Consider the following 22,679-nt stretch of genomic DNA (forward strand, 5'->3'; position numbering starts at 1 on the left):
GAGGTGCTTGTGGTAAGGTGGTATTCCTCTGGAGTTGAAGCCAGGGACTAACCTCTCATCTCGAGTTGATTTTTGGTCCACGGAGCTCTTTCGTGTTGCTACAGTAACCTCAGGATCCCTCTAGCCTTGAAACAGTGTTCTTGGGGTTTCTCTGGAGTGCCATCAAGGAAATTAAGGCTCCTTTCATGTTTGATGTGCAACACGGAATTGCTCTGCATGCAGTGCAGGAGAATCGAGCCTCATCTCGCGGCGAGGGGGAAGTCTCATGGTTTTTCTCCAGTTGCGGCGGGACCCTGGGGTATATTCTCGAGTTATGACGGGGATGGGCCCTCCAGCCACGTGTTTGTTCAGCGACGTCAGGACTCCTGCCTAGTTGCGAGGGACAACTCGGGATTCTCCTCGAGGCTTGGCAGGGCAATTGGGATGCCTCTCCAGCTGAGGCGGGAGACCAAGTGTCCCTTTCACGTGCCACAGGAATCCTGGGACTCCTATCAAGTTTCACGAGGAGTCAGGCATCGTCTCCTTTGGAGGCACTGATCTCCACGTACCTCTGGAGTTTTCAAAGGATGTGAGGCCTCCGGTCGCCATGAGGTGGGGAACTAGGTCTTTCTCTGTGGTCTCCACAGGGTATTCAGACATCCTCTCGTCTTGGGAGATGCAAGACGAGCCTGCATTCAAGTCACTGCCGTGATATCCGCCCTTATTTCGAGTCAGGGCATCGCAGTGTCCATTCCACTGGAGGCCGCAAACTCAGGGTCCCTCTCACATACCTAGAGCTGAGAGAAGCCTCCTCCTGAGGTGCTTGTGGTAAAGTGGTATTCCTCTGGAGTCGAAGCCAGGGACTAACCTCTCATCTCGAGTTGATTTTTGGTCCACGGAGCTCTTTCGTGTTGCTACAGTGACCTCAGGATCCCTCTAGCCTTGAAACAGTGTTCTTGTGGTTTCTCTGGAGTGCCACCAAGGAAATCAAGGCTCCTTTCATGTGTGATGTGCAACACGGAATTGCTCTGCACGCAGTGCAGGGAAATCGGGCCTCATATCGCGGCGAGGGGGAAGTCTCATGGTTTTTCTCGAGTTGCGGCGGGAACCTTGGGTATATTCTCGAGTTACGACGGGGATGGCCCTTCCAGCCACGTGTTTGTTCAGCGACGTCAGGACTCCTGCCTAGTTGCGAGGGACAACTCGGGATTCTCCTCGAGGCTTGGCAGGGCAATTGGGATGCCTCTCCAGCTAAGGCGGGAGACCAAGTGTCCCTTTCACGTGCCACAGGAATCCAGGGACTCCTATCAAGTTTCACGAGGAGTCAGGCATCGTCTCCTTTGGAGGCACTGATCTCCACGTACCTCTGGAGTTTTCAAAGGATGTGAGGCCTCCGGTCGCCATGAGGTGGGGAACTAGGTCTTTCTCTGTGGAATCCACAGGGGATTCAGACATCCTTTCATCTTGGGAGATGCAAGACGAGCCTGCATTCAAGTCACTGCAGGGATATCCGGCCTTATTTCGAGTCAGGGCATCGCGGTGTCCATTCCACTTGAGGCCGCAAACTCAGGGTCCCTCTCACATACCTACAGCTGAGAGAAGCCTCCTCTTGAGGTGCTTGTGGTAAGGTGGTATTCCTCTGGAGTCGATGCCAGGGACTAACCTCTCATCTCGAGTTGATTTTGGGCCACGGAGCTATTTCGTGATGCTACAGTGACCTCAGGATCCCTCTAGCCTTGAAACAGTGTTGTTGGGGTTTCTCTGGAGTGCCATCAAGGAAATCAAAGCTCCTTTCATGTGTGATGTGCAACAGGGAATTGCTCTGCACGCAGTGCAGGGGAATCGGGCCTCAGCTCGCGGCGAGGGGGAAGTCTCATGGTTTTTCTCGAGTTGCGGCGGGAACCTTGGGTATATTCTCGAGTTACGACGGGGATGGCCCTTCCAGCCACGTGTTTGTTCAGCGACGTCAGGACTCCTGCCTAGTTGCGAGGGACAACTCGGGATTCTCCTCGAGGCTTGGCAGGGCAATTGGGACGCCTCTCCAGCTGCGGCGGGAGACCAAGGGTCCTTTTCCACTTGCCACAGGAATCCTGGGACTCCTATCAAGTTTCACGAGGAGTCAGGCATTGTCTCCTTTGGAGGCACTGATCTCCGCATACCTCTGGAGTTTTCAAAGGATGTGAGGCCTCCGGTCGCGATGTGGTTGGGAACTAGGTCTTTCTCTGTGGTCTACACTGGGGATTCAGACATCCTTTCGTCTTGGAAGATGCAAGACGAGCCTGCATTCAAGTCAATGCAGGGATATCCGGCCTTATTTCAAGTCAGGGCATCGCGGTGTCCATTCCACTTGAGGCCGCAAACTCAGGGTCCCTCTCACATACCTAGAGCTGAGAGAAGCCTCCTCTTGAGGTGCTTGTGGTAAGGTGGTATTCCTCTGGAGTCGAAGCCAGGGACTAACCTCTCATCTCGAGTTGATTTTTGGTCCACGGAGCTCTTTCGTGTTGCTACAGTGACCTCAGGATACCTCTAGCCTTGAAACAGTGTTCTTGGGGTTTCTCTGGCGTGCCATCAAGGAAATCAAGGCTCCTTTCATGTGTGATGTGCAAGACGGAATTTCTCTGCACGCAGTGCAGGGGAATCGGGCCTCATCTCGCGGCGAGGGGGAAGTCTCATGGTTTTTCTCGAGTTGCGGCGGGAACCTGGGGTATATTCTCGAGTTACGACGGGGATGGCCCTTCCACCCACGTGTTTGTTCAGCGACGTCAGGACTCCTGCCTAGTTGCGAGGGATAACTCGGGATTCTCCTCGAGGCTTGGCAGGGCAATTGGGACGCCTCTCCAGCTGAGACAGGAGACTAAGGGTCCCTTTCCACGTGCCACAGGAATCCTGGGACTCCTATGAAGTTTCACAAGGAGTCAGGCATCGTCTCCTTTGGAGGCACTGATCTCCGCGTACCTCTGGAGTTTTCAAAGGATGTGAGGCCTCTGGTCGCGATGAGGTGGGGAACTAGGTCTTTCTCTGTGGTCTCCACAGGGGATTCAGACATCCTTTCATCTTGGGAGATGCAAGACGAGCCTGCATTCAAGTCACTGCAGGGATATTCGGCCTTTTTTCGAGTCAGGGCATCGCGGTGTCCATTCCACTTGAGGCCGCAAACTCAGGGTCCCTCTCACATAGCTAGAGCTGAGAGAAGCCTCCTCTTGAGGTGCTTGTGGTAAGGGGGTATTCCTCTGGAGTCGAAGCCAGGGACTCACCTCTCATCTCGAGTTGATTTTTGGTCCATGGAGCTCTTTCGTGTTGCTACAGTGACGTCAGGATCCCTCTAGCCTTGAAACAGTGTTCTTGGGGTTTCTCTGGAGTGCCATCAAAGAAATCAAGGCTCCTTCCATGTGTGATGTGCAACACGGAATTGCTCTGCACGCAGTGCAGGGGAATCGGGCCTCATATCGCGGCGACGGGGAAGTCTCATGGTTTTTCTCGAGTTGCGGCGGGAACCTGGGGTATATTCTCGAGTTACGACGGGGATGGCCCTTCCACCCACGTGTTTGTTCAGCATCGTCAGGACTCCTGCCTAGTTGCGAGGGACAACTCGGGATTCTCCTCGAGGCTTGGCAGGGCAATTGGGACGCCTCTCCAGCTGAGGCGGGAGACCAAGGGTCCCTTTCCACGTGCCACAGGAATCCTGGGACTCCTATCAAGTTTCACGAGGAGTCAGGCATCGTCTCCTTTGGAGGCACTGATCTCCGCATACCTCTGGAGTTTTCAAAGGGTGTAAGGCCTCCGGTCGCCATGAGGTGGGGAACTAGGTCTTTCTCTGTGGTCTCCACAGGGGATTCAGACATCCTTTCGTCTTGGGAGATGCAAGACGAGCCTGCATTCAAGTCACTGCAGGGATATCCGGCCTTATTTCGAGTCAGGGCATCGCGGTGTCCATTCCACTTGAGGCCGCAAACTCAGGGTCCCTCTCACATACCTAGAGCTGAGAGAAGCCTCCTCTTGAGGTGTTTGTGGTAAAGTGGTATTCCTCTGGAGTCGAAGCCAGGGACTAACCTCTCATCTCGAGTTGATTTTTGGTCCACGGAGCTCTTTCGTGTTGCTACAGTGACCTCAGGGTCCCTCTAGCCTTGAAACAGTGTTCTTGGGGTTTCTCTGGAGTGCCATCAAGGAAATCAAGGCTCCTTTCATGTGTGATGTGCAAGACGGAATTGCTCTGCACGCAGTGCAGGGGAATCGGGCCTCATCTCGCGGCGAGGGGGAAGTCTCATGGTTTTTCTCGTGTTGCGGCGGGAACCTGGGGTATATTCTCGAGTTACGACGGGGATGGCCCTTCCACACACGTGTTTGTTCAGCGACGGCAGGACTCCTGCCTAGTTGCGAGGGACAACTCGGGATTCTCCTCGAGGCTTGGCAGGGCAATTGGGACGCCTCTCCAGCTGAGGCGGGAGACCAAGTGTCCCTTTCCACGTGCCACAGGAATCCTGGGACTCCTATGAAATTTCACGAGGAGTCAGGCATCGTCTCCTTTGGAGGCACTGATCTCCGCGTACCTCTGGAGTTTTCAAAGGATGTGAGGCCTCTAGTCGCGATGAGGTCGGGAACTAGGTATTTCTCTGTGGTCTCCACAGGGGATTCAGACATCCTTTCATCTTGGGAGATGCAAGACGAGCCTGCATTCAAGTCACTGTAGGGATATCTGGCCTTATTTCGAGTCAGGGCATCGCGGTGTCCATTCTACTTGAGGCCGCAAACTCAGGGTCCCTCTCACATACCTAGAGCTGAGAGAAGCCTCCTCTTGAGGTGCTTGTGGTAAGGTGGTATTCCTCTGGAGTCGAAGCCAGGGACTCACCTCTCATCTCGAGTTGATTTTTGGTCCACGGAGCTCTTTCGTGTTGCTACAGTGACCTCAGGATCCCTCTAGCCTTGAAACAGTGTTCTTGGGGTTTCTCTGGAGTGCCATCAAGGAAATCAAGGCTCCTTTCATGTGTGATGTGCAACACGGAATTGCTCTGCACGCAGTGCAGGGGAATCGGGCCTCATCTCACGGCGAGGGGGAAGTCTCATGGTTTTTCTCGAGTTGCGGCAGGAACCTGGGGTATATTCTCGAGTTACGACGGGGATGGCCCTTCCACCCACGTGTTTGTTCAGCGACGTCAGGACTCCTGCCTAGTTGCGAGGGACAACTCGGGATTCTCCTCGAGGCTTGGCAGGGCAATTGGGACGCCTCTCCAGCTGAGGCAGGAGACTGAGTGTCCCTTTCCACGTGCCACAGGAATCCTGGGACTCCTATGAAGTTTCACGAGGAGTCAGGCATCGTCTCCTTTGGAGGCACTGATCTCCGCGTCCCTCTGGAGTTTTCAAAGGATGTGAGGCCTCCGGTCGCCATGAGGTGGGGAACTAGGTCTTTCTCTGTGGTCTCCACAGGGGATTCAGACATCCTTTCATCTTGGGAGATGCAAGACGAGCCTGCATTCAAGTCACTGCAGGGATATCCGGCCTTATTTCGAGTCAGGGCATCGCGGTGTCCATTCCACTTGAGGCCGCAAACTCAGGGTCCCTCTCACATAGCTAGAGCTGAGAGAAGCCTCCTCTTGAGGTGCTTGTGGTAAGGTGGTATTCCTCTGGAGTCGAATCCAGGGACTAACCTCTCATCTCGAGTTGATTCTTGGTCCACGGAGCTCTTTCGTGTTGCTACAGTGACCTCAGGATCCCTCTAGCCTTGAAACAGTGTTCTTGGGGTTTCTCTGGAGTGCCCTTAAAGAAATCAAGGCTCCTTCCATGTGTGATGTGCAACAGGGAATTGCTCTGCACGCAGTGCAGGAGAGTCGGGCCTCAGCTCGCGGCGAGGGGGAAGTCTCATGGTTTTTCTCGAGTTGCGGCGGGAACCTTGGGTATATTCTCGAGTTACGACGGGGATGGCCCTTCCAGCCACGTGTTTGTTCAGCGACGTCAGTACTCCTGCCTAGTTGCGAGGGACAACTCGGGATTCTCCTCGAGGCTTGGCAGGGCAATTGGGATGCCTCTCCAGCTAAGGCGGGAGACCAAGTGTCCCTTTCACGTGCCACAGGAATCCAGGGACTCCTATCAAGTTTCACGAGGAGTCAGGCATCGTCTCCTTTGGAGGCACTGATCTCCACGTACCTCTGGAGTTTTCAAAGGATGTGAGGCCTCCGGTCGCCATGAGGTGGGGAACTAGGTCTTTCTCTGTGGAATCCACAGGGGATTCAGACATCCTTTCATCTTGGGAGATGCAAGACGAGCCTGCATTCAAGTCACTGCAGGGATATCCGGCCTTATTTCGAGTCAGGGCATCGCGGTGTCCATTCCACTTGAGGCCGCAAACTCAGGGTCCCTCTCACATACCTACAGCTGAGAGAAGCCTCCTCTTGAGGTGCTTGTGGTAAGGTGGTATTCCTCTGGAGTCGATGCCAGGGACTAACCTCTCATCTCGAGTTGATTTTTGGGCCACGGAGCTATTTCGTGATGCTACAGTGACCTCAGGATCCCTCTAGCCTTGAAACAGTGTTGTTGGGGTTTCTCTGGAGTGCCATCAAGGAAATCAAAGCTCCTTTCATGTGTGATGTGCAACAGGGAATTGCTCTGCACGCAGTGCAGGGGAATCGGGCCTCAGCTCGCGGCGAGGGGGAAGTCTCATGGTTTTTCTCGAGTTGCGGCGGGAACCTTGGGTATATTCTCGAGTTACGACGGGGATGGCCCTTCCACCCACGTGTTTGTTCAGCGACGTCAGGACTCCTGCCTAGTTGCGAGGGACAACTCGGAATTCTCCTCGAGGCTTCGCAGGGCAATTGGGACGCCTCTCCAGCTGAGGTGGGAGACCAAGTGTCCCTTTCCACGTGCCACAGGAATCCTGGGACTCCTATCAAGTTTCACGAGAAGTCAGGCATCGTCTCCTTTGGAGGCACTGATCTCCACGTACCTCTGGTGTTTTCATAGGACGTGAGGCCTCCGGTCGCGATGAGGTGGGGAACTAGGTCTTTCTCTGTGGTCTCCACAGGGGATTCAGACATCCTTTCGTCTTGGGAGATGCAAGACGAGCCTGCATTCAAGTCACTGCATTGATATTCGGCCTTATTTCGAGTCAGGGCATCGCGGTGTCCATTCCACTTGAGGCCGCAAACTCAGGGTCCCTCTCACATACCTAGAGCTGAGAGAAGCCTCCTCTTGAGGTGCTTGTGGTAAGGTGGTATTCCTCTGGAGTCGAAGCCAGGGACTAACCTCTCTTCTCGAGTTGATTTTTGGGCCACGGAGCTCTTTCGTGTTGCTACAGTGACCTCAGGATCCCGCTAGCCTTGAAACAGTGTTCTTGGGGTTTCTCTGGAATGCCATCAAGGAAATCAAGGCTCCTTTCATGTGTGATGTGCAACACGGAATTGCTCTGCACGCAGTGCAGGGGAATCGGGCCTCATCTCGCAGCGAGGGGGAAGTCTCATGGTTTTTCTCGAGTTGCGGCGGGAACCTGGGGTATATTCTCGAGTTACGACGGGGATGGCCCTTCCACCCACGTGTTTGTTCAGCGACGTCAGGACTCCTGCCTAGTTGCGAGGGACAACTCGGGATTCTCCTCGAGGCTTGGCAGGGCAATTGGGACGCCTCTCCAGCTGCGGCGGGAGACCAAGGGTCCTTTTCCACTTGCCACAGGAATCCTGGGACTCCTATCAAGTTTCATGAGGAGTCAGGCATTGTCTCCTTTGGAGGCACTGATCTCCGCGTACCTCTGGAATTTTCAAAGGATGTGAGGCCTCCGGTCGCGATGTGGTTGGGAACTAGGTCTTTCTCAGTGGTCTCCACAAGGGAATCAGACATCCTTTCGTCTTGGGAGATGCAAGACGAGCCGGCATTCAAGTCACTGCAGGGATATCCGGCCTTATTTTGAGTCAGGGCATCGCGGTGTCCATTCCACTTGAGGCCGCAAACTCAGGGTCCCTCTCACATACCTACAGATGAGAGAAGCCTCCTCTTGAGTTGCTTCTGGTAAGGTGGTATTCCTCTGAAGTCGAAGCCAGGGACTAACCTCTCATCTCGAGTTGATTTTTGGTCCATGGATCTCTTTCGTGTTGCTACAGTGACCTCAGGATCCCTATAGCCTTGAAGCAGTGTTCTTGGGGTTTCTCTGGAGTGCCATCAAGGAAATCAAGGCTCCTTTCATGTGTGATGTGCAACACGGAATTGCTCTGCACGCAGTGGAGTGGAATTGGGCCTCATCTCGCAGCGAGGGGGAAGTCTCATGGTTTTTCTCGAGTTGCGGCGGGAACCTGGGGTATATTCTCGAGTTAAGTCGGGGATGGCCCTTCCACCCACGTGTTTGTTCAGCATCGTCAGGACTCCTGCCTAGTTGCGAGGGACAACTCGGGATTCTCCTCGAGGCTTGGCAGGGCAATTGGGACGCCTCTCCAGCTGAGGCGGGAGACCAAGGGTCCCTTTCCACGTGCCACAGGAATCCTGGGACTCCTATCAAGTTTCACGAGGAGTCAGGCATCGTCTCCTTTGGAGGCACTGATCTCCGCATACCTCTGGAGTTTTCAAAGGGTGTAAGGCCTCCGGTCGCCATGAGGTGGGGAACTAGGTCTTTCTCTGTGGTCTCCATTGTGGATTCAGACATCCTTTCGTCTTGGGAGATGCAAGACGAGCCTGCATTCAAGTCACTGCAGGGATATCCGGCCTTATTTCGAGTCAGGGCATCGCGGTGTCCATTCCACTTGAGGCCGCAAACTCAGGGTCCCTCTCACATACCTAGAGCTGAGAGAAGCCTCCTCTTGAGGTGCTTGTGGTAAAGTGGTATTCCTCTGCAGTCGAAGCCAGGGACTAACCTCTCATCTCGAGTTGATTTTTGGTCCACGGAGCTCTTTCGTGTTGCTACAGTGACCTCAGGGTCCCTCTAGCCTTGAAACAGTGTTCTTGGGGTTTCTCTGGAGTGCCATCAAGGAAATCAAGGCTCCTTTCATGTGTGATGTGCAAGACGGAATTGCTCTGCACGCAGTGCAGGGGAATCGGGCCTCATCTCGCGGCGAGGGGGAAGTCTCATGGTTTTTCTCGTGTTGCGGCGGGAACCTGGGGTATATTCTCGAGTTACGACGGGGATGGCCCTTCCACACACGTGTTTGTTCAGCGACGGCAGGACTCCTGCCTAGTTGCGAGGGACAACTCGGGATTCTCCTCGAGGCTTCGCAGGGCAATTGGGACGCCTCTCCAGCTGAGGCGGGAGACCAAGTGTCCCTTTCCACGTGCCACAGGAATCCTGGGACTCCTATGAAATTTCACGAGGAGTCAGGCATCGTCTCCTTTGGAGGCACTGATCTCCGCGTACCTCTGGAGTTTTCAAAGGATGTGAGGCCTCTAGTCGCGATGAGGTCGGGAACTAGGTATTTCTCTGTGGTCTCCACAGGGGATTCAGACATCCTTTCATCTTGGGAGATGCAAGACGAGCCTGCATTCAAGTCACTGTAGGGATATCTGGCCTTATTTCGAGTCAGGGCATCGCGGTGTCCATTCTACTTGAGGCCGCAAACTCAGGGTCCCTCTCACATAGCTAGAGCTGAGAGAAGCCTCCTCTTGAGGTGCTTGTGGTAAGGTGGTATCCCTCTGGAGTCGAAGCCAGGGACTCACCTCTCATCTCGAGTTGATTTTTGGTCCATGGAGCTCTTTCGTGTTGCTACAGTGACCTCAGGATCCCTCTAGAATTGAAACAGTGTTCTTGGGGTTTCTCTGGAGTGCCATCAAGGAAATCAAGGCTCCTTTCATGTGTGATGTGCAACACGGAATTCCTCTGCACGCAGTCAGGGGAATCGGGCCTCATCTCACGGCGAGGTGGAAGTCTCATGGTTTTTCTCGAGTTGCGGCGGGAACCTGGGGTATAGTCTCGAGTTACGACGGGGATGGCCCTTCCACACAGGTGTTTCTTCAGCGACGTCAGGACTCCTGCCTAGTTGCGAGGGACAACTCGGGATTCTCCTCGAAGCTTGGCAGGGCAATTGGAACGCCTCTCCAGCTGAGGCGGGAGACCAAGGCTCCCTTTCCACGTGCCACAGGAATCCTGGGACTCCTATCAAGTTTCACGAGGAGTGAGGCATCATCTCCTTTGGAGGCACTGATCTCCGCGTACCTGTGGAGTTTTCAAAGGATGTGAGGCCTCCGGTCGCGATGAGGTGGGGAACTAGGTCTTTCTCTGTGGTCTCCACAGGGGATTCAGACATCCTTTCGTCTTGGGAGATGCAAGACGAGCCTGCATTCAAGTCACTACAGGGATATCCGGCCTTATTTCGAGTCAGGGCATCGCGGTGTCCATTCCACTTGAGGCCGCAAACTCAGGGTCCCTCTCACATACCTAGAGCTGAGAGAAGCCTCCTCTTGAGGTGCTTGTGGTAAGGTGGTATTCCTCTGGAGTCGAAGCCAGGGACTAACCTCTCATCTCGAGTTGATTTTTGGTCCATGGAGCTCTTTCGTGTTGCTACAGTGACGTCAGGATCCCTCTAGCCTTGAAACAGTGTTCTTGGGGTTTCTATGGAGTGCCATCAAGGAAATCAAGGCTCCTTTCATGTTTGATGTGCAACACGGAATTGCTCTGCACGCAGTGCAGGGGAATCGGGCCTCATCTCGCGGCGAGGTGGAAGTCTCATGGTTTTTCTCGAGTTGCGGCGGGAACCTGGGGTATATTCTCGAGTTACGACGGGGATGGCCCTTCCACACACGTGTTTCTTCAGCGACGTCGGGACTCCTGCCTAGTTGCGAGGGACAACTCGGGATTCTCCTCGAGGCTTGGCAGGGCAATTGGGACGCCTCTCCAGCTGAGGCGGGAGACCAAGGGTCCCTTTCCACGTGCCACAGGAATCCTGGGACTCCTATCAAGTTTCACGAGGAGTCAGGCATCGTCTCCTTTGGAGGCACTGATCTCCGCGTACCTCTGGAGTTTTCAAAGGATGTAAGGCCTCCGGTAGCGATGAGGTGGGGAACTAGGTCTTTCTCAGTGGTCTCCACAGGGGAATCAGACATCCTTTCGTCTTGGGAGATGCAAGACGAGCCTGCATTCAAGTCACTGCAGGGATATCCGGCCTTATTTTGAGTCAGGGCATCGCGGTGTCCATTCCACTTGAGGCCACAAACTCAGGGTCCCTCTCACATACCTAGAGCTGAGAGAAGCCTCCTCTTGAGGTGCTTGTGGTAAGGTGGTATTCCTCTGAAGTTGAAGCCAGGGACTAACCTCTCATCTCGAGTTGAGTTTTGGTCCATGGATCTCTTTCGTGTTGCTACAGTGACCTCAGGATCCCTCTAGCCTTGAAACAGTGTTCTTGGGGTTTCTCTGGAGTGCCATCAAGGAAATCAAGGCTCCTTTCATGTGTGATGTGCAACACGGAATTGCTCTGCACGCAGTGGAGGGGAATTGGGCCTCATCTCGCAGCGAGGGGGAAGTCTCATGGTTTTTCTCGAGTTGCGGCGGGAACCTTGGGTATATTCTCGAGTTACGACGGGGATGGCCCTTCCACCCACGTGTTTGTTCAGCGTCGTCAGGACTCCTGCCTAGTTGCAAGGGACAACTCGGGATTCTCCTCGAGGCTTGACAGGGCAATTGGGACGCCTCTCCAGCTGAGGCGGGAGACCAAGGGTCCCTTTCCACGTGCCACAGGAATCCTGGGACTCCTATCAAGTTTCACGAGGAGTCAGGCATCGTCTCCTTTGGAGGCACTGATCTCCGCATACCTCTGGAATTTTCAAAGGATGTAAGGTCTCCGGTCGCCATGAGGTGGGGAACTAGCTCTTTCTCTGTGGTCTCCACAGGGGATTCAGACATCCTTTCGTCTTGGGAGATGCAAGACGAGCCTGCATTTAAGTCACTGCAGGGATATCCGGCCTTATTTCGAGTCAGGGCATCGCGGTGTCCATTCCACTTGAGGCCGCAAACTCAGGGTCCCTCTCACATACCTAGAGCTGAGAGAAGCCTCCTCTTGAGGTGCTTGTGGTAAAGTGGTATTCCTCTGGAGTCGAAGCCAGGGACTAACCTCTCATCTCGATTTGATTTTTGGTCCATGGATCTCTTTCGTGTTGCTACAGTGACCTCAGGATCCCTCTAGCCTTGAAACAGTGTTCTTGGGGTTTCTCTGGAGTGCCATCAAGGAAATCAAGGCTCCTTTCATGTGTGATGTGCAAGATGGAATTGCTCTGCACGCAGTGCAGGGGAATCGGGCCTCATCTCGCGGCGAGGGGGAACTCTCATGGTTTTTCTCGAGTTGCGGCGGGAACCTCGGGTATATTCTCGAGTTACGACGGGGATGGCCCTTCCACACACGTGTTTGTTCAGCGACGGCAGGACTCCTGCCTAGTTGTGAGGGACAACTCGGGATTCTCCTCGAGGCTTCGCAGGGCAATTGGGTCGCCTCTCCAGCTGAGGCGGGAGACCAAGTGTCCCTTTCCACGTGCCACAGGAATCCTGGGACTCCTATCATGTTTCACGAGGAGTCAGGCATCGTCTCCTTTGGAGGCACTGATCTCCGTGTACCTCTGGAGTTTTCAAAGGATGTAAGGCCTCCGGTAGAGATGAGGTGGGGAACTAGGTCTTTCTCAGTGGTCTCCACAAGGGAATCAGACATCCTTTCGTCTTGGGAGATGCAAGACGAGCCGGCATTCAAGTCACTGCAGGGATATCCGGCCTTATTTTGAGTCAGGGCATCGCGGTGTCCATTCCACTTGAGGCCGCAAACTCAGGGTCCCTCTCACATACCTAGAGCTGAGAGAAGCCTCCTCTTGAGGTGCTTCTGGTAAGGTGGTATTCCTCTGAAGTCGAAGCCAGGGACTAACCTCTCATCTCGAGTTGATTTTTGGTCCATGGATCTCTTTCGTGTTGCTACAGTGACCTCAGGATCCCTCTAGCCTTGAAACAGTGTTCTTGGGGTTTCTCTGGAGTGCCATCAAGGAAATCAAGGCTCCTTTCATGTGTGATGTGCAACACGGAATTTCTCTGCACGCAGTGCAGGGGAATCGGGCCTCATCTCACGGCGAGGGGAAGTCTAATGGTTTTTCTCGAGTTGCGGCGAGAACCTGGGGTATATTCTCGAGTTACGACGGGGATGGCCCTTCCACACACGTGATTCTTCAGAGACGGCAGGACTCCTGCCTAGTTGCGAGGGACAACTCGGGATTCTCCTCGAGGCTTGGCAGGGCAATTGGGACGCCTCTCCAGCTGAGGGGGGAGACCAAGGGTCCCTTTCCACGTGCCACAGGAATCCTGGGACTCCTATCAAGTTTCACGAGGAGTCAGGCATCGACTCCTTTGGAGGCACTGATCTCCGCGTACCTCTGGAGTTTTCAAAGGATGTAAGGCCTCCGGTCGCGATGAGGTGGGGAACTAGGTCTTTCTCTATGGTCTCCACAGGGGATTCAGACATCCTTTCATCTTGGGAGATGCAAGACGAGCCTGCATTCAAGTCACTGCAGGAATATCCGGCCTTAATTCGAGCCAGGGCATCGCAGTGTCCATTTCACTTGAGGCCGCAAACACAGGGTCCCTCTCACATACCTAGAGCTGAGAGAAGCCTCCTCTTGAGGTGCTTGTGGTAAGATGGTATTCCTCTGAAGTCGAAGCCAGGGACTAACCTCTCATCTCGAGTTGATTTTTGGTCCACGGAGCTCTTTCGTGTTGCTACAGTGACCTCAGGATCCCTCTAGCCTTGAAAGAGTGTTCTTGGGGTTTCTCTGGAGTGCCATCAAGGAAGTCAAGGCTCCTTTCATGTGTGATGTGTAACACGGAATTGCTCTGCACGCAGTGCAGGGGAATCAGGCCTCATCTCGCGGCGAGGGGGAACTCTCATGGTTTTTCTCGAGTTGCGGCGGGAACCTCGGGTATATTCTCGAGTTACGACGGGGATTGCCCTTCCACCCACGTGTTTGTTCAGCGTCGTCAGGACTCCTGCCTAGTTGCGAGGGACAACTCGCGATTCTCCTCGAGGCTTGGCAGGGCAATTGGGACGCCTCTCCAGCTGAAGCGGGAGACCAAGGGTCCCTTTCCACGAGCACAGGAATCCTGGGACTCCTATCAAGTTTCACGAGGAGTCAGGCATCGTCTCCTTTGGAGACACTGATCTCCGCATACCTCTGGAGTTTTCAAAGGATGTGAGGCCTCCGGTCGCCATGAGGTGGGGAACTAGGTCTTTCTCTGTGGTCTCCAAAGGGGATTCAGACATCCTTTCGTCTTGGGAGATGCAAGACGAGCCTGCATTCTAGTCACTGCAGGGATATCCGGCCTTATTTCGAGTCAGGGCATCGCAGTGTCCATTTCACTTGAGGCCGCAAACTCAGGGTCCCTCTCACATACCTAGAGCTGAGAGAAGCCTCCTCTTGAGGTGCTTGTGGTAAAGTGGTATTCCGCTGGAGTCGAAGCCAGGGACTAACCTCTCATCTCGAGTTGATTTTTGGTACACGGAGTTCTTTCGTGTTGCTACAATGACCTCAGGATCCCGCTAGCCTTGAAACAGTGTTCTTGTTCTTTCTGTTGAGTGCCATCAAGGAAATCAAGGCTCCTTTCATGTGTGATGTGCAAGACGGAATTGCTCTGCACGCAATGCAGGGGAATCGGGCCTCATCTCGCGGCGAGGGGGAAGTCTCATGGTTTTTCTCGAGTTGCGGCGGGAACCTGGGGTATATTCTCGAGTTACGACGGGAATGGCCCTTCCACCCACGTGTTTGTTCAGCGACGTCAGGACTCCTGCCTAGTTGCGAGGGACAACTCGGGATTCTCCTCGAGGCTTGGCAGGGCAATTGGGACACCTCTCCAGCTGAGGCGGGAGACCAAGGGTCCCTTTCCACGTGCCACAGGAATCCTGGGACTCCTATCAAGTTTCACGAGGAGTCAGGCATCGTCTCCTTTGGAGGCACTGATCTCCGCGTACCTCTGGAGTTTTCAAAGGATGTGAGGCCTCCGGTCGCGATGAGGTGGGGAACTAGGTGTTTCTCTGTGGTCTCCACAGGGGATTCAGACATCCTTTCGTCTTGGGAGATGCAAGACGAGCCGGCATTCAAGTCACTGCAGGGATATCCCGCCTTATTTCGAGCCAGGGCATCGCGGTGTTCATTCCACTTGAGGCCGCAAACTCAGGGTCCCTCTCACATACCTAGAGCTGAGAGAAGCCTCCTCTTGAGGTGCTTGTGGTAAGGTGGTATTCCTCTGGAGTCGAAGCCAGGGACTAACCTCTCATCTCGAGTTGATTTTTCGTCCACGGAGCTCTTTCGTGTTGCTACAGTGACCTCAGGATCCCTCTAGCCTTGAAACAGTGTTCTTGGGGTTTCTCTGGAGTGCCATCAAGGAAATCAAGGCTCCTTTCATGTGTGATGTGCAACACGGAATTGCTCTGCACGCAGTGCAGGGGAATCGGACCACATCTCGCAGCGATGTGGAAGTCTCATGGTTTTTCTCGAGTTGCGGCGGGAACCTGTGGTATATTCTCGAGTTACGACGGGGATGGCCCTTCCACCCACGTGTTTCTTCAGCGACGTCGGGACTCCTGCCTAGTTGCGAGGGACAACTCGGGATTCTCCACGAGGCTTGGCAGGGCAATTGGGACGCCTCTCCAGCTGAGGCGGGAGACCAACGGTCCCTTTCCACGTGCCACAGGAATCCTGGGACTCCTATCAAGTTTCACGAAGAGTCAGGCATCGTCTCCTTTGGAGGCACTGATCTCCGCGTACCTCTGGAGTTTTCAAAGGATGTAAGGCCTCCGGTCGCCATGAGGTGGGGAACTAGGTCTTTCTCTGTGGTCTCCACAGGGGATTCAGACATCCTTTCGTCTTGGGAGATGCAAGACGAGCCTGCATTCAAGTCACTGCAGGGATATCCGGCCTTATTTCGAGCCAGGGCATCGCGGTGTCCATTCCACTTGAGGCCGCAAACTCAGGGTCCCTCTCACATACCTAGAGCTGAGAGAAGCCTCCTCTTGAGGTGCTTGTGGTAAGGTGGTATTCCTCTGGAGTCGAAGCCAGGGAATAACCTCTCATCTCGAGTTGATTTTTGGTCCATGGAGCTCTTTCGTGTTGCTACAGTGACCTCAGGATCCCTCTAGCTTTGAAGCAGTGTTCTTGGGGTTTCTCTGGAGTGCCATCAAGGAAATCAAGGCTCCTATCATGTGTGATGTGCAAGACGGAATTGCTCTGCACGCAGTGCAGGGGAATCGGGCCTCATCTCGCGGCGAGGGGAAGTCTAATGGTTTTTATCGAGTTGCGGCGAGAACCTGGGGTATATTCTCGAGTTACGACGGGGATGGCCCTTCCACACACGTTTTTCTTCAGCGACGTCAGGACTCATGCCTAGTTGCGGGGTACAACTCGGGATTTTCCTCGAGGATTGGCAGGGCACTTGGAACGCCTCTCCAGCTGAGTGGGAGTCCAAGGGTCCCTTTTCACGTGCCACAGGAATCCTGGGACTCCTATCAAGTTTCACGAGGAGTCAGGCATCGTCTCCTTTGGAGACACTGATCTCCGCATACCTCTGGAGTTTTCAAAGGATGTGAGGCCTCCGGTCGCCATGAGGTGGGGTACTAGGTCTTTCTCTGTGGTCTCCACAGGGGATTCAGACATCCTTTCGTCTTGGGAGATGCAAGACGAGCCTGCATTCTAGTCACTGCATGGATATCCGGCCTTATTTCGAGTCAGGGCATCGCAGTGTCCATTCCACTTGAGGCCGCAAACTCAGGGTCCCTCTCACATACCTAGAGCTGAGAGAAGCCTCCTCTTGAGGTGCTTGTGGTAAAGTGGTATTCCGCTGGAGTCGAAGCCAGGGACTAACCTCTCATCTCGAGTTGATTTTTGGTCCACGGAGCTCTTTCGTGTTGCTACAGTGACCTCAGGATCCCGCTAGCCTTGAAACAGTGTTCTTGGGGTTTCTCTGGAGTGCCACCAAGAAAATCAAGGCTCCTTTCATGTGTGATGTGCAACACGGAATTGCTCTGCACGCAGTGCAGGGGAATCGGGCCTCATATCGCGGCGAGGGGAAAGTCTCATGGTTTTTCTCGAATTGCGGCGGGAACCTGGGGTATATTCTCGAGTTACGACGGAGATGGCATTCCAACCACGTGCTTCTTCAGCGACGTAAGGACTCCTGCATAGTTGCGATGGACAACTCGGGATTCTCCTCGAAGCTTGGCAGGGCAATTTGGACGCCTCTCCATCTGAGGCGGGAGACCAAGGCTCCCTTTCCACGTGCCACAGGAATCCTGGGACTCCTATCAAGTTTCACGAGGAGTCAGGCATCGTCTCCTTTGGAGGCACTGATCTCCGCGTACCTCTGGAGTTTTCAAAGGATGTGAGGCCTCCGGTCACGATGAGGTGGGGAACTAGGTCTTTCTCTGTGGTCTCCACAGGGGATTCAGACATCCTTTCGTCTTGGGGGATGCAAGCCGAGCCTGCATTCAAGTCACTGCAGGGATATCCGGCCTTATTTCGAGCCAGGGCATCGCGGTGTCCATTCCACTTGAGGCTGCAAACTCAGGGTCCCTCTCACATACCTAGAGCTGAGAGAAGCCTCCTCTTGAGGTGCTTGTGGTAAGGTGGTATTCCTCTGGAGTCGAAGCCAAGGACTAACCTCTCATCTCGAGTTGATTTTTCGTCCACTGAGCTCTTTCGTGTTGCTACAGTGACCTCAGGATCCCTCTAGCCTTGAAACAGTGTTCTTGGGGTTTCTCTGGAGTGCCATCAAGGAAATCAAGGCTCCTTTCATGTGTGATGTGCAACACGGAATTGCTCTGCACGCAGTGCAGGGGAATCGGGCCTCATCTCGCGGCGAGGGGGAAGTCTCATGGTTTTTCTCGAGTTGCGGCGGCAACCTGGGGTATATTCTCGAGTTACGACGGGGATGGCCCTTCCACCCACGTGTTTGTTCAGCGACGTCAGGATTCCTGCCTAGTTGCGAGGGACAACTCGGGATTCTCCTCGAGGCTTGGCAGGGCAATTGGGACGCCTCTCCAGCTGAGGCGGGAGACCAAGGGTCCCTTTCCACATGCCACAGGAATCCTGGGACTCCTATCAAGTTTCACGAGGCTCAGGCATCGTCTCCTTTGGAGGCACTGATCTCCGCGTACCTCTGGAGTTTTCAAAGGATGTGAGGCCTCCGGTCGCGATGAGGTGGGGAACTAGGTCTTTCTCTGTGGTCTCCACAGGTGATTCAGACATCCTTTCGTCTTGGGAGATGCAAGACGAGCCTGCATTCAAGTCACTGTAGGGATACTCGGCCTTATTTCGTGTCAGGGCATCCCGGTGTCCATTCCACTTGAGGCCACAAACTCAGGGTCCCACTCACATACCTAGAGCTGAGAGAAGCCTCCTCTTGAGGTGCTTGTGGTAAGGTGGTTTCCTCTGGAGTCGAAGCCAGGGACTAACTTCTCATCTCGAGTTGATTTTTGGTCCACGGAGCTCTTTCGTGTTGCTACAGTGACCTCAGGATCCCTCTAGCCTTGAAACATTGTTCTTGGGGTTTCTCTGGAGTGCCACCAAGAAAATCAAGGCTCCTTTCATGTGTGATGTGCAACACGGAATTGCTCTGCACGCAGTGCAGGGGAATGGGGCCTCATCTCGCGGCGAGGGGGAAGTCTCATGGTTTTTATCGAGTTGCGGCGGGAACCTGGGGTATACTCTCGAGTTACCACGGGGATGGCCCTTCCACCCACGTGTTTCTTCAGAGACGTCAGGACTCCTGCCTAGTTGCGAGGGACAACTCGGGATTCTCCTCGAGGCTTGGCAGGGCAATTGGGACGCGTCTCCAGCTGAGGCGGGAGACCAAGAGTCCCTTTCCATGTGCCACAGGAATCCTGGGACTCCTATCAAGTTTCACGAGGAGTCAGGCATCATCTCCTTTGGAGGCACTGATCTCCGCGTACCTCTGTAGTTTTCAAAGGATGTGAGGCCTCCGGTCGCGATGAGATGGGGAACTTGGTCTTTCTCTGTGGTCTCCACTGGGGATTCAGACATCCTTTTGTCTTGGGAGATGCAAGACGAGCCTGCATTCAAGTCACTGCAGGGATATCCGACCTTATTTCGAGCCAGGGCATCGCGGTGTCTATTCCACTTGAGGCCGCAAACTCAGGGTCCCTCTCACATACCTAGAGCTGAGAGAAGCCTCCTCTTGAGGTGCTTGTGGTAAGGTGGTATTCCTCTGGAGTCGAAGCCAGGGACTAACCTCTCATCTTGAGTTGATTTTTGGTCCACGGAGCTCTTTCGTGTTGCTACAGTGACCTCAGGATCCCGCTAGCCTTGAAACAGTGTTCTTGGGGTTTCTCTGGAGTGCCATCAAGGAAATCAAGGCTCCTTTCATGTGTGATGTGCAACACGGAATTGCTCTGCACGCAGTGCAGGGGAATCGGGCCTCAGCTCGCGGCGAGGGGGAGGTCTCATGGTTTTTCTCGAGTTGCAGCGGGAACCTGGGGTATATTCTCGAGTTACGACGGAGATGGCCCTTCCACACACGTGTTTCTTCAGTGACGTCAGGACTCCTGCCTAGTTGCGAGGGACAACTCGGGATTCTCCTCGAGGCTTGGCAGGGCAATTGAGACGCCTCTCCAGCTTAGATGGGAGACCAAGGGTCCCTTTCCACGTGACACAGGAATCCTGGGACTCCTATCAAGTTTCACGAGGAGTCAGGCATCGTCTCCTTTGGAGGCACTGATCTCCGCGTACCTCTGTAGTTTTCAAAGGATGTGAGGCCTCCGGTCGCGATGAGGTGGGGAACTAGGTCTTTCTCTGTGGTCTCCACAGTGGATTCAGACATCCTTTCGTCTTGGGAGATGCAAGACGAGCCTGCATTCAAGTCACTGCAGGGATATCCGGCCTTATTTCGAGTCAGGGCATCGCGGTGTCCATTCCACTTGAGGCCGCAAACTCAGGATCCCTCTCACATAGCTAGAGCTGAGAGAAGCCTCCTCTTGAGGTGCTTGTGGTAAGGTGGTATTCCTCTGGAGTCGAAGCCAGGGACTAACCTCTCATCTCGAGTTGATTTTTGGTCCATGGAGCTCTTTCGTGTTGCTACAGTGACCTCAGGATCACTCTAGCCTTGAAACAGTGTTCTTGGGGTTTCTCTGGAGTGCTATCAAGGAAATCAAGGCTCCTTTCATGTGTGATGTGCAACACGGAATTGCTCTGCACGCAGTGCATTGGAATCGGGCCTCATCTCCCGGTGAGGTGGACGTCTCATGGTTTTTCTCGAGTTGCGACCGGAACCTGGGGTATATTCTCGAGTTACGAAGGGGAAGGCCCTTCCATACACGTGTTTCTTCAGCGACGTCAGGACTCCTGCCTAGTTGCGAGGGACAACTCGGGATTCTCCTCGAGGGTTGGCAGGGCAATTGGGACGCCTCTCCAGCTGAGGCGGGAGACCAAGGGTCCCTTTCCACGTGCCACAGGAATCCTGGGACTCCTATCAAGATTCACGAGGAGTCAGGCATCGTCTCTTTGGAGGCACTGATGTCCGCGTACCTCTGGAGTTTTCAAAGGATGTGAGGCCTCTGGTCGCCATGAAGTGGGGAACTAGGTCTTTCTCTGTGGTCTCCACAGGGGATTCAGACATCCTTTCATCTTGGGACATGCAAGACGAGCCTGCATTCAAGTCACTGCAGGGATATCCGGCCTTATTTCGAGTCAGGGCATCGCAGTGTCCATTTCACTTGAGGCCGCAAACTCAGGGTCCCTCTGACATACCTAGAGCCTAGAGAAGCCTCCTCTTGAGGTGCTTGTGGTAAGGTGGTATTCCTCTGGAGTCGAAGCCAGGGACTAACCTCTCATCTCGAGTTGATTTTTGGTCCACGGAGCTCTTTCCTGTTGCTACAGTGACCTCAGGAAGCCTCTAGCCTTGCAACAGTGTTCTTGGGGTTTCTCTGGAGTGCCATCAAGGAAATCGAGGCTCCTTTCATGTGTGATGTGCAACACGGAATTGCTCTGCACGCAGTGCAGGGGAATCGGGCCTCATCTCGTGGCGAGGGGGAAGTCTCATGGTTTTTCTCGAGTTGCGGCGGGAACCTGGGGTATATTCTCGAGTTACGACGGGGATGGCCCTTCCACACACGTGTTTGTTCAGCGACGGCAGGACTCCTGCCTAGTTGCGAGGGACAACTCGGGATTCTCCTCGAGGCTTGGCAGGGCAATTGGGACGCCTCTCGTGCTGAGGCGGGAGACCAACGGTCCCTTTCCACGTACCACAGGAATCCTGGGACTCCTATCAAGTTTCACGAGGAGTCAGGCATCGTCTCCTTTGGAGGCACTGATCTCAGTGTACTTCTGGAGTTTTCAAAGTATGTGAGGCCTCCGGTCGCGATGAGGTGGGGAACTAGGTCTTTCTCTGTGGTCTCCACAGGGGATTCAGACATCCTTTCGTCTTGGGAGGTGCAAGACGAGCCTGCATTCAAGTCACTGCAGGGATATCCGGCCTTATTTCGAGTCAGGGCATCGCGGTGTCCATTCCACTTGAGGCCGCACATTCAGGGTCCCTCTCACATACCTAGGGCTGAGAGAAGCCTCCTCTTGAGGTGCTTGTGGTAAGGTGGTATTCCTCTGGAGTCGAAGCCAGGGACTAACCTCTCATCTCGAGTTGATTTTTGGTCCACGGAGCTCTTTCGTGTTGCTACAGTGACCTCAGGATCCCTCTAGCCTTGAAACAGTATTCTTGGGGTTTCTCTGGAGTGCCACCAAGGAAATCAAGGCTCCTTTCATGTGTGATGTGCAACACGGAATTGCTCTGCACGCAGTGCAGGGGAATCGGGCCTCATCTCGCGGCGAGTGGGAAGTCTCATGGTTTTTCTAGAGTTGCGGCGGGAACCTGGGGTATATTCTCGAGTTACGACGGGGATGGCCCTTCCACCCACGTGTTTGTTCAGCGACGTCAGGACTCCTGCCTAGTTGCGAGGGACAACTCGGGATTCTCCTCGAGGCTTGGCAGGGCAATTGGGACACCTCTCCAGCTGAGGCGGGAGACCAAGGGTCCCTTTCCACGTGCCACAGGAATCCTGGGACTCCTATCAAGTTTCACGAGGAGTCAGGCATCGTCTCCTTTGGAGGCACTGATCTCCGCGTACCTCTGGAGTTTTCAAAGGATGTGAGGCCTCCGGTCGCGATGAGGTGGGGAACTAGGTCTTTCTCTGTGGTCTCCACAGGGGATTCAGACATCCTTTCGTCTTGGGAGATGCAAGACGAGCCTGCATTCAAGTCACTGCAGGGATATCCGGCCTTATTTCGAGTCAGGGCATCGCGGTGTCCATTCCACTTGAGGCCGCAAACTCAGGGTCCCTCTCACATACATAGAGCTGAGAGAAGCCTCCTCTTGAGGTGCTTGTGGTAAGGTGGTATTCCTCTGGAGTCGAAGCCAGGGACTAACCTCTCATCTCGAGTTGATTTTTGGTCCACGGAGCTCTTTCCTGTTGCTACAGTGACCTCAGGATGCCTCTAGCCTTGCAACAGTGTTCTTGGGGTTTCTCTGGAGTGCCATCAAGGAAATCGAGGCTCCTTTCATGTGTGATGTGCAACACGGAATTGCTCTGCACGCAGTGCAGGGGAATCGGGCCTCATCTCGTGGCGAGGGGGAAGTCTCATGGTTTTTCTCGAGTTGCGGCGGGAACCTGGGGTATATTCTCGAGTTACGACGGGGATGGCCCTTCCACACACGTGTTTGTTCAGCGACGGCAGGACTCCTGCCTAGTTGCGAGGGACAACTCGGGATTCTCCTCGAG

The sequence above is a fragment of the Cervus elaphus genome, chromosome 18 (assembly GCF_910594005.1).
Source record: "Cervus elaphus chromosome 18, mCerEla1.1, whole genome shotgun sequence".
NCBI lineage: Eukaryota > Metazoa > Chordata > Mammalia > Artiodactyla > Cervidae > Cervus > Cervus elaphus.